The sequence below is a fragment of the Procambarus clarkii genome, chromosome 73, assembly GCF_040958095.1.
Source record: "Procambarus clarkii isolate CNS0578487 chromosome 73, FALCON_Pclarkii_2.0, whole genome shotgun sequence".
Lineage (NCBI taxonomy): Eukaryota > Metazoa > Arthropoda > Malacostraca > Decapoda > Cambaridae > Procambarus > Procambarus clarkii.
In genome coordinates this window covers 26,073,109-26,086,243 of record NC_091222.1, presented here as the reverse complement: position 1 = coordinate 26,086,243, position 13,135 = coordinate 26,073,109, and the positions used below count along the sequence as shown (strand labels likewise).

The 13,135-nt window shown below is 31.3% G+C and overlaps 1 long non-coding RNA gene across 2 annotated transcripts; it reads right to left on the bottom strand.

Moving 5' to 3' along the window:
* Positions 1-4,935: 4,935 nt before the first annotated feature.
* Positions 4,936-12,769, bottom strand: LOC123774169 (uncharacterized). 2 transcript variants are annotated; one of them, XR_011224507.1, is made up of 6 exons: positions 12,275-12,769; positions 11,858-11,941; positions 10,574-10,777; positions 10,297-10,453; positions 9,869-9,973; positions 4,936-7,831 (listed from the first exon to the last, which is right to left on the bottom strand). It is a non-coding gene; the product is annotated as an uncharacterized lncRNA (long non-coding RNA). The 2 variants fall into 2 exon arrangements; XR_011224506.1 differs by lacking the exon at positions 10,297-10,453 and having other exon boundaries at positions 12,275-12,759.
* Positions 12,770-13,135: the final 366 nt, after the last annotated feature.

Below are 13,135 nucleotides of genomic sequence, written 5' to 3'. Positions count from 1 at the left end.
TATTCTTCAATATTGAAGATTAATCTTCAATATTGAAGAATATTCTTCAATATTGAAGAATATTCTCCAATATTGAAGAATATTCTTCAATATTGAAGAATATTCTTCAATATATTGAAGAATATTCTTCAATATATTGAAGAATATTCTTCAATATATTGAAGAATATTCTTCAATATATTGAAGAATATTCTTCAATATTGAAGAATATTCTCCAATATTGAAGAATAATCTTCAATATTGAAGAATATTCTTCAATATTGAAGAATATTCTTCAATATTGAAGAATATTCTTCAATATTGAAGAATATTCTTCAATATTGGAGAATATTCTTCAATATTGAAGAATATTCTTCAATATTGAGGAATATTCTTGAATATTCTTCAATATTGAAGAATATTCTTCAATATTGAAGAATATTCTTCAATATATTGAAGAATATTCTTCAATATATTGAAGATTATTCTTCAATATTGAAGATTATTCTTCAATATTGAAGATTAATCTTCAATATTGAAGAATATTCTTCAATATTGAAGAATATTCTCCAATATTGAAGAATATTCTTCAATATTGAAGAATATTCTCCAATATTGAAGAATATTCTCCAATATTGAAGAATAATCTTCAATATTGAAGAATATTCTTCAATATTGAAGAATATTCTTCAATATTGAAGAATATTCTCCAATATTGAAGAATATTCTTCAATATTGAAGAATATTCTTCAATATTGAAGAATATTCTCCAATATTGAAGAATATTATCCAATATTGAAGAATAATCTTCAATATTGAAGAATAATCTTCAATATTGAAGAATATTCTTCAATATTGAAGAATATTCTTCAATATTGAAGAATATTCTTCAATATTGAAGATTATTCTTCAATATTGAAGAATATTCTTCAATATTGAAGATTATTCTTCAATATTGAAGATTATTCTTCAATATTGAAGAATATTCTTCAATATTGAAGATTATTCTTCAATATTGAAGATTATTCTTCAATATTGAAGAATATTCTTCAATATTGAAGAATAATCTTCTCCAATATTGAAGAATATTCTTCAATATTGAAGAATATTCTCCAATATTGAAGAATATTCTTCAATATTGAAGATTAATCTTCAATATTGAAGAATAATCTTCAATATTGAAGAATAATCTTCAATATTGAAGAATATTCTTCAATATTGAAGAATATTCTTCAATATTGGAGATTAATCTTCAATATTGAAGAATATTCTTGAATATTGAAGAATATTCTCCAATATTGAAGAATAATCTTCAATATTGAAGAATATTCTTCAATATTGAAGAATATTCTTCAATATTGAAGAATATTCTCCAATATTGAAGAATATTCTTCAATATTGAAGAATATTCTCCAATATTGAAGAATATTCTTCAATATTGAAGAATATTCTTCAATATTGAAGAATATTCTCCAATATTGAAGAATAATCTTCAATATTGAAGAATATTCTTCAATATTGAAGAATATTCTTCAATATTGAAGAATATTCTTCAATATTGAAGAATATTCTTCAATAATATTCTCCAATATTGAAGATTATTCTTCAATATTGAAGAATATTCTTCAATATTGGAGAAGATTATTCTTCAATATTGAAGAATATTCTTCAATATTGAAGAATATTCTTGAATATTCTTCAATATTGAAGAATATTCTTCAATATTGAAGAATATTCTTCAATATTGTAGAAGATTATTCTTCAATATTGAAGAATATTCTTCAATATTGAAGAATATTCTTCAATATTGAAGAATATTCTTCAATATTGAAGAATATTCTTCAATATTGAAGATTATTCTTCAATATTGAAGAATATTCTTCAATATTGGAGAAGATTATTCTTCAATATTGAAGAATATTCTTCAATATTGAAGATTATTCTTCAATATTGAAGACTATTCTTCAATATTGAGGAATATTCTTGAATATTCTTCAATATTGAAGAATATTCTTCAATATTGAAGAATATTCTTCAATATTGAAGATTATTCTTCAATATTGACGATTAATCTTCAATATTGAAGATTAATCTTCAATATTGAAGAATATTCTTCAATATTGAGGAATATTCTTGAATATTCTTCAATATTGAAGAATATTCTTGAATATTCTTCAATATTGAAGAATATTCTTCAATATTGAAGAATATTCTTCAATATTGAAGATTATTCTTCAATATTGAAGATTAATCTTCAATATTGAAGATTATTCTTCAATATTGAAGATTAATCTTCAATATTGAAGATTAATCTTCAATATTGAAGAATATTGTCCAATATTGAAGAATATTCTTCATTATTGAAGATTATTCTTCAATATTGAAGATTATTCTTCAATATTGAAGATTAATCTTCAATATTGAAGAATATTCTTCAATATATTGAAGAATATTCTTCAATATATTGAAGATTATTCTTCAATATTGAAGATTATTCTTCAATATTGAAGATTAATCTTCAATATTGAAGAATATTCTTCAATATTGAAGAATATTCTCCAATATTGAAGAATATTCTTCAATATTGAAGAATATTCTTCAATATATTGAAGAATATTCTTCAATATATTGAAGAATATTCTTCAATATATTGAAGAATATTCTTCAATATTGAAGAATATTCTCCAATATTGAAGAATATTCTCCAATATTGAAGAATAATCTTCAATATTGAAGAATATTCTTCAATATTGAAGAATATTCTTCAATATTGAAGAATATTCTTCAATATTGAAGAATATTCTTCAATATTGGAGAATATTCTTCAATATTGAAGAATATTCTTCAATATTGAGGAATATTCTTGAATATTCTTCAATATTGAAGAATATTCTTCAATATTGAAGAATATTCTTCAATATTGAAGAATATTCTTCAATATATTGAAGAATATTCTTCAATATATTGAAGATTATTCTTCAATATTGAAGATTATTCTTCAATATTGAAGATTAATCTTCAATATTGAAGAATATTCTTCAATATTGAAGAATATTCTCCAATATTGAAGAATATTCTTCAATATTGAAGAATATTCTCCAATATTGAAGAATATTCTCCAATATTGAAGAATAATCTTCAATATTGAAGAATATTCTTCAATATTGAAGAATATTCTTCAATATTGAAGAATATTCTCCAATATTGAAGAATATTCTTCAATATTGAACAATATTCTTCAATATTGAAGAATATTCTCCAATATTGAAGAATATTCTCCAATATTGAAGAATAATCTTCAATATTGAAGAATATTCTTCAATATTGAAGAATATTCTTCAATATTGAAGAATATTCTTCAATATTGAAGATTATTCTTCAATATTGAAGAATATTCTTCAATATTGAAGATTATTCTTCAATATTGAAGATTATTCTTCAATATTGAAGAATATTCTTCAATATTGAAGATTATTCTTCAATATTGAAGATTATTCTTCAATATTGAAGAATATTCTTCAATATTGAAGAATAATCTTCTCCAATATTGAAGAATATTCTTCAATATTGAAGAATATTCTTCAATATTGAAGATTAATCTTCAATATTGAAGAATAATCTTCAATATTGAAGAATAATCTTCAATATTGAAGAATATTCTTCAATATTGAAGAATATTCTTCAATATTGGAGATTAATCTTCAATATTGAAGAATATTCTTGAATATTGAAGAATATTCTTCAATATATTGAAGAATATTCTTCAATATATTGAAGAATATTCTTCAATATTGAAGAATATTCTTGAATATTCTTCAATATTGAAGAATATTCTTCAATATTGGAGAATATTCTTCAATATTGAAGATGAAGAATAATCTCCAATATTGAAGAATATTGTCCAATATTGAAGAATATTCTTCATTATTGAAGATTATTCTTCAATATTGAAGAATATTCTTGAATATTGAAGAATATTCTTCAATATATTGAAGAATATTCTTCAATATATTGAAGAATATTCTTCAATATTGAAGAATATTCTTGAATATTCTTCAATATTGAAGAATATTCTTCAATATATTGAAGAATATTCTTCAATATATTGAAGATTATTCTTCAATATTGAAGATTAATCTTCAATATTGAAGAATATTCTTCAATATATTGAAGATTATTCTTCAATATATTGAAGAATATTCTTCAATATATTGAAGATTATTCTTCAATATTGAAGAATAATCTTCAATATTGAAGAATATTCTCCAATATTGAAGAATATTGTCCAATATTGAAGAATATTCTTCAATATTGGAGAATATTCTTCAATATTGAAGAATATTCTCCAATATTGAAGAATATTCTTCAATATTGAAGAATATTCTTCAATATTGAAGAATATTCTTCAATATTGAAGAATATTCTTCAATATTGGAGAAAATTTTTCTTCAATATTGAAGAATATTCAAGATTATTCTTCAATATTGAAGAATATTCTCCAATATTGAAGAATATTCTTCAATATTGGACAATATTCTTCAATATTGGAGAATATTCTTCAATATTGAAGATGAAGAATAATCTCCAATATTGAAGAATATTGTCCAATATTGAAGAATATTCTTCATTATTGAAGATTATTCTTCAATATTGGAGAATATTCTTCATTATTGAAGATTATTCTTCAATATTGAAGAATATTCTTCAATATTGAAGATTATTTATTCATTATTCAACATTACAATATTATTATTTTTTTTTTTTTTTTAATTTATAGTTTACAAATGCTTCCTTCTTTTTCGCAATATATATTCTACGATAAGTCATCACTGATTTTCTATTTTCACACAGTTTTCGATTTCCATCAAAGCACGTTTATATACATGTCTTAGTCACCTGTGACATCTAGGTAAGACAAAGCAACAGGTTGTTAACAAAAATAAACAAAAAACAACCTTAAATTCAATTATGTTTATTGACAATCATTACATCTCAAACGAATACAGTTGTTTAGGGTATGTCTACTACCCTCTACTTGCAGACCCTCAAGGGGGGGAGCGCGCAAATTCACTTACTATAAATACACATTCCTGTTTAATATACTAAGCACAGCATATAAATGTTAAACTCTTGCCCCACATTTCTTCTAGCTCCGAGGTACAGTGTATCATAATGATATCACACATCAAAACAATTTGAACTGGTACACTACTTATTGATAACTATACAAACTTACATACTGTTGGGTCAAGTTATTTATTAACCTTCAACTATGTTATTTCAGACAATTTCACTAAATAATAGTCAACTACTCACTAGTACCTTAGGAAATTTCTACCCCTTCAAGCCGCACAATTTCACTCAGTACAAATACAACAATCCAATTTAACAATTCACGTTAATATACTCTAATATAGTAGTATGTAAGTGTACATCAACCACACTCAATTTAAACACAACGCTCAAACATAATATTCTCCTCCAACCTGCCCCTTAAGGGTACTACTGGATTTACTTTCAAAGAAGGGGGGGGGGGACATTTCCGGAACCTAACTGGCCAACTGTCATTAATGGATAAAGCAAGGCTGATACCCTGTGGGGAGAACTCTGACACGGAACACTGCCACAGGGCAAAGGAGTGACTAGAGGGGAAAGGAAGAGAAAACCATCTTCCACGAAACTAGTCGCTAGCGAACTAAGGTAACTACCAACCAGACCACAACTTTACCGGGAAAAACACACACAAGTTAAAAACAAAACAACATTTTCAATCAACGTTGGTGGGGGGGGGGGGGGGGGGGACAGTTACCGTATCTGAGTCAAGCCCACAAGTTATTCCAGGGGGAAGGATCTAGCAAGCAATAATTCATTTCCAACTATTCCAATAAATTAATAATATAAAACAACCAAACAATGATTTTTATGACCACTATGTATATATTATCAAATCAATATACAAATCAAACAATATTTCAAATATAATAAACACGTCTTAACGCCCAACATGCTTGCGTCCGGATTGACAAATTATAAGGATGGTAACTGAGTCCGTTACAGTGATCTCCACTGTATGTTGCCCTCCGAAACATGTTACAGCTCAATAGTAACCCTAACAAACTGCCTTAAGAGCCGTGAATCAGTTTAGTGTCAATGACCATCTCCGAGCACCACTAACACAGCTTTAAGATCTCGGGATCTAAAGTGAAATGGACACCAGGAACGCTACGGATCCGTATTTGTAACACGTATCCATAAAGCCGACGCCTGCAAGGCCGCATGTTTATATGACCATTATCAATATAATACCTGAATAACATCGCCGGCTTAACTATCACACTAACAACGTTGGCTGCAGAGCACGCTTACAACAAACTACGTTTCATTTCCTTCACGCAGCCTATGTATCCAAAACATTGACATCATACATCCTACCATAGCATACCTTTCCTATCAATATACATCTTCCATATTTTTACTATATTTCCTTCTTTTTATGCTATTTCGGTATATATACTTTTACTTTCACCCATGTATTTATGCTTTTATATATATCTATACCTATCATATATAAACACATTATCAAAGTTACTATATTTACACTACTATTAACATATAACCTACGTCCATATATTTCTCCTAAAATCATTCCACCATATTAATCTCTTTCACTACCTGTCATAATTACATTTCAAAACTATAATACACATTTACATCAGTTCAATCTCATCATTGGCAATTTACACACACCTTTAAAATATTAACTTTTCAACATCAATTTCCTATAATCAACTATCATTTCTGCCTTTCATTACAAATTATTTTAACATTCTATAAAATTCCTATTTTCACATTTATTTTACTTTATATACATTACCATACATTGCTCTTACATGATCATTTTCTATTCTACATATCCTCAATCTACATTTTCACACTATCAACTCAACTCCTGCTGCTTAAATACCACACAAACGGCTCAAACACTTCATCCTGGACGTAATGTCAACAAAACTCACATGACATCAAACATACAAACTCAACATAATAAAATACAAACAACACAACTCTACACTAATCAAACAACCTCCATAACAATAACCAACGTAAACAACAATTAACACCCACAACATCCATCTCGACTTTCACACTCACACATAATGCCTAAAAACAACCCCCCACATAGGCAATCTCCATACACACCAAAAACTGCTACTTTTTTCTCAGTACCTAAAACATTCGTCTCTTTACAACTTTCATAATTACGTCATTTAAACACTCTTCTTAATCACTTATTATTTTACTTTACATTCAATTATAACCATCAAACAATTCATTTTATAATGTATACATTTACGTCATTTAATACACTAATTATTATCTCACACAACATATTTACTATACACCTTCCATAACATTCTCTTCACACATTTTCAACAACTTCACCCAACATTCCTTTCAAAACAAACATTGTGCACCGTCTGTCATGCACACTCTTTCAACATATAATACTTAACTTCATTAAACATTATACTAAATATTATACCAAAATATCACTACATTATCATCTCTGCTTAACACTTTCCCCTTACACGTAACAAATGATATTTAAACAACATTTTCGATTCAAATCCATCTTCATTAATCGAATATTTTTGGTCACCATAAAACACTCTATTGTCCCTTCTTCGTATCTTTGCAATTATATACGCCTTTCTCTTCACCTTATGCGTCGCATCATCCTTGTCTTCAATATTATTTCTTGCACATCAGACTCCTTCAGTTGGACGTCACACTCCGCTGGCCTCCAGTCCCTCTACCAATCAACCACCATGATTACCATCTTCTCGCAAATCTAGAACATAATATGGGTATACATTATTAGTACACTTACCACTAACTTTCTATCTTACCATACTAACACCCCCCCCCCAACCCAAAACATTTTAAATAACTTGCCATTTATTAATATACCATTCTTCAACCTATATACTATAATACATCACTTATCATTCATATCTATTCACTATACAATTCTTTATAACATTTCTAAATCATAACAGTTTGTAGTATTTTACTTTTAATGAGAACATTCACGTAACATTCTCATTCAACACTTATTTACCTATCGTTTCTAACACTTATATTCCCTACAATGCATATTTCATTTACTTATCACCACTACCTACAAATATGTATTCATTAATCATCTACTTCAACTACTTACTAATCATTCACCACACATCTACTGTCCTCTATGATCACACTAACGACCCGCTTTCTACGGCACTTCACCCACCCCTCAATTTCTGTCTATTTCTTTTTTATATACAATTACATTCCCACACAACATTCATTCTATATCAACGACTCTGCACTACAACAAACTCAATACATCATTCTTTGCTACCTTCTATGCAAGAAACTGCAACTTCTACATTCAACACTTGCACCTCTCTCCCTTAACTACCTACAAACGATGTTATCCACGTCTAAGCTACTCAACCCTTTCACCTGCCGATTTTCATTATACCATTATTAACATTCATATACTACACATTTCCATTATCAACATTAGTAGTTCTAATACACAAACACTGTTCGAAAACTAGACGGTCCCCAACACCACTATCAACAATTTTCAACACGCCCAAACTCTCACCCTATCGACAATTATTCACTACTCTCAACTTTCCAAAAACATACATTTTTGCCCTAAATGAAACCATACAACCCTAACGATTTTACGAAACTATCATTTCTGTACATGTTTTTTTTTTTTTTTTTTTTTTTGGAGATATATACAAGAGTTGTTAGATTCTTGTACAGCCACTAGTACGCGTAGCGTTTCGGCCAAGTCCTTAATCCTATGGTCCCTGGAATACGATCCCCTGCCGCGAAGAATCGTTTTTTCATCCAAGTACACATTTTACTGTTGCGTTAAACAGAGGCTACAGTTAAGGAATTGCGCCCAGTAAATCCTCCCCGGCCAGGATACGAACCCATGACATAGCGCTCGCGGAACGCCAGGCGAGTGTCTTACCACTACACCACGGAGACTGCAAAAACATTTTACACACCTTAATGACTCGCATTTTAACGCTACTTGCTTTTCATTAAAACCACTCGACATGACCAATAACACCACTGTAGTAGTGCTCGAACTGCCAATTTTATTTCACCACAATATCAACATAACACCATCCAACAACAAATCAGTTATTCCACAACCCACTCACACAATTATTGCATGCCCCAAATCTACTCCATCATTGAACAATGTTTCACTTAACCTATTTCCAACTCAATCACGTCAAACACTGCCTATCGTCATAAAGTCAATTTCATTAACTACAACTCTACAGTGACTGCCGCTTCAATATACACGACTCCCTTAAGCCCGGTACACTTGCCTTTCTGGCTACGTTAGTAATCATAAACTACTTAATTTAACACCTATGTAACGTACGCTTCAACACTAACTCCTTCAACTATGAGCTTTTCGCGCTCTTTACATCCGCTCTTAACATTCCGACTCATCCCCTATATTCAATGTTCCGTTTCAGAGTAACTGTTTATTATTCCCTACTTTGAATAAGACAAATTCTCACTCAAAATAAACACTACGTTACATGTTCTATTACTAAACCATTTCATAACTGTCAACGATAACGTTATATCCACACAAATACAACAAACACTAACAAACCTATTTCGACTTCTAATACATTTCTCACTACCTAAACATTTCTCAAACTCAATTCCGGTCACATTTAACTTACCCTAACTACTCTCGGCCGCCTCAACGGGAAAATCAAACCCAAAACATATTTCACTCAAATTTAGTATGTAGTAAACGGCAAAAAACGAAAACCTATCAACAACTACTCACCAAAACACATCACACACTACCAAGTCTTGACGAAAAGTGAAGTGCCAGCGTCTTCCCCTCCTCATCCACACAGCCCACGGGTCATGACAATAGCCACGATATTACCTGAAACAAGGCAACGCTTTATGCTACAAAGATCATTCATTCAATCATGCCTATACAATATATTTAATGCCAAACTGTACTTTGTTTCACTATACTATTTTAATATAACTCATTTCAATTACATTTCTTCAACTCATACATCCAACCTACATATGCAACGGGTTTTCCACCTCTTACAGCATCTGAGCCTGGGAACCCACACCTATTATTAACTTTAGTCTATGGTTCTCAACATTTCAATTTACATTATTCAACACCTACTTACAACTTAACCAACGTACCATTCAAATATTAACATCCCTAACTACGTATTGAATACATACTTGCCTTAACATTTTTTTTCTTTTATCATGTCAAACTCATCTCCCATCAGCGTGTGCTCGGCTCCCACGAGTCGCACTCAAATCATCAGTCAAACACTGGTCCCATCACAACCTTTGTCTCCTCCACATTCTAATCTCATTTCACGCAAGCCGTCACCTTCAAACCATTAACACATTCAATCATGCAATTTCTATAATACATTTCAATACATACTTTACATTGTTATTTATATTTAATTATGGATTACTAAAATATACCCGTTTATATATACCTTACCTTGAGCTCCTTGCGGCCATTAGCGTCCCGGTCGTCGACCAGGCCTCCTGGTTGCCGGACTGATCAACCAGGCTGTTATAGGTCCCGCTGCGATGAGCCGCGTCTGAGTCACAGCCTGCTTCATCAGGTATCCTTTGGACGTGCTTATCCATTCCTCTCTTCAAGGCTCGTCCACTTATGCATCCAAGATCCTATAGACGCCACCTGTAAATGTTATATTTTTTTACTTTTGCACTTTAAAGTGTTGTTTAAAGTGCACATTCCATGATTGCCAGGGGGGGGGGTGATAGTGCGGTTGGATAGCCAAGAGCACTATCAACACATTTTAAACACACGGGCAGCGCGATTTCTAAGCCAAAACACTATCGACAGTTAGTCAATGGACTTTCAAGAACCAACTGCACCATCCAGCAACTCTTTTCTCGACATCACAAAATGCTAACACTCATAATTGAAAACAATAGAGCGTTAAAGTGTAACACTCGCCATGATACCTGATATGGGCTGTACCAGTGCTCAAACTGCTACTGGGGTATTTAACCACCCGTCAACCTCGCACCATTACCCGCCAACTCCGCTATTCAAAAACCAAAACACTTATCTATTCAATGCCGCTAATCTACTCCCTTGGTTTTACATTTCTTTTTAACGTCTAATTGAGACTAAATACCGTCCACCACGGCCTATCCTCATCACGTACATTTTCTTACATTGTACTTATACAGTCCGTCCAGATTAAATATACACTACTGCCTTACTCCAGCTAAAATTACTTTAAAACCTACTGTTGGCACTAAGGCAACTACTTAGTTGTTTATTATGTCAGGTACGGTTCAACACTTAAAACGACGTTATGACGCTTTCCAAGTCTTTATATGCCATCTTATATTGCCTACTCATCCTCTATTCAATTTACCGTTAACGAGTCTTATTACTCCCTACTTTGTTATTGTACCCACTTCTCCCTGCAACATGGGACACTCCATAAATATCTACAGCTTAACCAATTTAACCTCAGCGTTGACAAACTTAACTTGTTCGTTTTAAACAAACGGACGATTTCTATTATACTTCATTATTAATGTTCAGTTTGTGAAATATTTAATAAGTGCCAAACTACCTTCCTCTCAACTTCATCAATATTCAACTTCACTATCATAACTACTCTCGGCCCCCTAATAACTTATTCAAACCCGACAACATTAACACTCCTTTAGTCTAGTAACGTGACCGAACTTACAACCTATCTACGACAAATCGACAAAACACGATTCACACACTTACTGCAAAGTCGTCACGAACACTTAAGTTGACGCGTCTCGCTGTCCTTCCACAGCGATGAGGTCCCGCCAATCTATCCGGTATTACCTGCAACAAGGCACAACAGTTACTTGAACCTACCAATAGAAATCATTCAGTCATCCATATACCATACCTTTCAAACGTCTACTTATGAGATACATAAAGTATTTTCTCTTATGCGTTCAACAGTTGCATTTTAAATATCACAACTCTATAGTCAACTCGTGTGAGAACACCTATTATCTGTGGGTTGCCCCCCCCCGCCCACATACTATTAACCACTTCAATCTCAATACATACAAAACTATGTGCTCGTCCACTAACTATTTAAGTACGCTTTCGTAATAAAATAGTACCATGCCTAACATAAAATAGCTTATAAACAACTACTTGCCTTACCACATAGGTGGATCATATCAGTAGCACATCTGGCTAAACCAAGACATCTGCCACCACCTTCTGCTCGGCTGCCACAGGTCTCACGTCAATCATCGCTCCACCACTGCTCCCGTCACAACGTTAGTCTCCAAGATTCATACCTCACCACTAGGGCAATTTCATGCGAGGCATCATATTCAAAACATTACCTCATTCACTAACAATACACCTGAAAATAATTTTCATTCAGTATGTAATTAACATTTAATATTTCAGGACTAAAATATCTGCGTATACTCCCTCAAGAGGGTATATACGGCAGATTTTAATGTTTTTGGACCCTATGTATTCGCGTTTTGACGGTGTACAAAATCAGTGTAAGCTAGGGGTCTGTCAGCCCTAGCGACCCCAAAGGGTAACGGGGTACCAGCTCAGAGTAACAACACGCCCTAACACTAACTTGTACACCAGTACTTTGCGAATACCAGGGTCAAAATAACGTTCCGTTGCTCCTCGCCGCGCAGGTCGACTCAACAGCCAATCACGTTCCGATTTTTCACTTGACGTCACATTCTCGCACGCTGTACTCTCATTGGTCGGCTCCTCCTAATTGCATACTCCAGTAATTCATCCACATTATTTACTGACACTTAAATATGTATACCCATTGTAGGAGAAACATACATATACCTAATGTATGTGAAACAATCTTTTACATTACATTCACAATTGATGACTTTCCATTAATTATTACTAAATAAGTACTATTATAATTATTAAATACTAACAATACTTATTCAAGCTGTAAGTACAGAACAACACAGTACATTATAGCACATTAAACTTAAGTAGCCTAATATACATTGCACTAATATACATTCT